Source organism: Alligator sinensis, unplaced genomic scaffold (genome assembly GCF_000455745.1).
Source record: "Alligator sinensis unplaced genomic scaffold, ASM45574v1 scaffold578_1, whole genome shotgun sequence".
Taxonomy (NCBI): domain Eukaryota; kingdom Metazoa; phylum Chordata; order Crocodylia; family Alligatoridae; genus Alligator; species Alligator sinensis.
This window is the reverse complement of record NW_005842887.1, coordinates 188,135-189,589: the sequence shown is the minus strand read 5'-3', so window position 1 is coordinate 189,589 and position 1,455 is coordinate 188,135. Positions and strand designations below refer to the sequence as shown.

Genomic DNA, 1,455 nt, shown 5'->3' with positions numbered 1-1,455 from the left:
GGCTCAGCCCGCCCTGCCCGTGCAGCTGCCGCTCGGGGGGGCAGGGCAGGATCGGGACCCGGCGCCCAGCCTCCCCTCCCCGCCAGCCCCGCCAAACCGCACCTGTTCGCCTTTAAGAGCCCGCCGTCGTCCCCCCCTCTGCCTGTGACATCACGTTCGGTTACCGTAGAGACGACTGTGACATAAGAGGACGGTGACATCAAACCAAGAAAGGGCATGAACAGGCAGAGGTGGAGAGGTCGGGACGCAAACTGGCAGCCTTTCCCCCTGCACACGTGACCGGGAGCTGGGGGGAGTCCAGGATACCCCCAGAGCCCTGCTTGCCTTCTTCCCCCCAGCATTGTGCGACTGGGAGGAGGTGAATGGGCACTGCCGCCAGGAGGGATCCAGTCTGCCCCACAGCAATGCTACTGGTCGCTGGACGTAGGGATTGGTCAGCATCTAGGCTGGACGTGGGGCCATGGGTCCCTGGAGGGAGCCCCAGGCAAGGGGGAAGAGGTGGTAACCAGGCAGTGTTTGTGACAGACCACCCATTTGCCTCTTACTTCCCACTTCCTCCCAGCCACTGAGCAAGAGATGGAGAGCAAGATACAGAACATGCATATCAACAGCTCAAAAAAACCCTGCTGTTAAATTCAATTTTCCCTTTGAGTGCTTGTCCCACACTGCAGTATGGGCGATTTCTAGAGTTCACCTGGAAATGGGCTTTGGAGTCCTATACTTTTGGGGGCCCTCACTTCAGGAGGGATGTGGAAAAGCTGGAGTCCAGAGGAGAGACACTTGTATGATCCAAGGCCTGGAGGGCAGGCCATACAAGGAGAGGCTGAGGGATTTGGGACTCTTCAGTCTGGAAAAGAGAAGGCTCAGAGGGGACTTGGTGGCAGCCTACAATTATATGAGGGGGGCATCAGGACCTAAGAGAACAGCTGTTCACCACAGCTTCCCAAGGGATAACAAGGTCTAACGGCCATAAACTCCAGGAAGGCCGATTTAGACTAGACGTAAGAAGAAAGTTCTTTACAGTGCGAGTGTCCAGGGTCTGGAACAGATGCCCCCCAGAGGGGGTGCAAGCACCTACTCTGGACTTTTTCAAAAAACATGTGGTTGTATTTCTTGCTAGGGTCACTTGATCCCAGCTGACTTCCAGCCAATGGCTGGGGGGCTGGACTCTGATCTCAGGAGGTCCCTTCCAGCCCCTAATGTCTATGAAATCTATGAAATCTAAAACTTGTTGAAAAACTGGGGAACTGCTTCAACAAAGGCACAGTGCTTGGGGATATATAACACTCCAAGTAGCTGTCTGTTGGATGTTATTTACATAAAGATTTCTCAGGGAAACCATCAAAATCACCTGGTCTCTCTTGTGCAACAACCTCATAGCACACTTTAATATAATATGTAGACCAGCCTCCAAAAGTATAGTCTATAGTCTAAAATCACCATGCTTATCATTCT

At 53.3% G+C, this 1,455-nt stretch overlaps 1 protein-coding gene across 1 annotated transcript in view; it reads right to left on the bottom strand.

Moving 5' to 3' along the window:
* The window catches only part of PITPNM1 (phosphatidylinositol transfer protein membrane associated 1), an 18,895-nt gene extending 18,760 nt beyond the window's left edge, over window positions 1-135 (bottom strand). Inside the window, exon 1 of the mRNA XM_025192089.1 lies at window positions 103-135. The gene's annotated coding sequence lies outside the window, so the exon portion shown is untranslated. The remainder of the gene's footprint in view (window positions 1-102) is intronic.
* Between the last annotated feature and the right edge of the window lie 1,320 nt (window positions 136-1,455).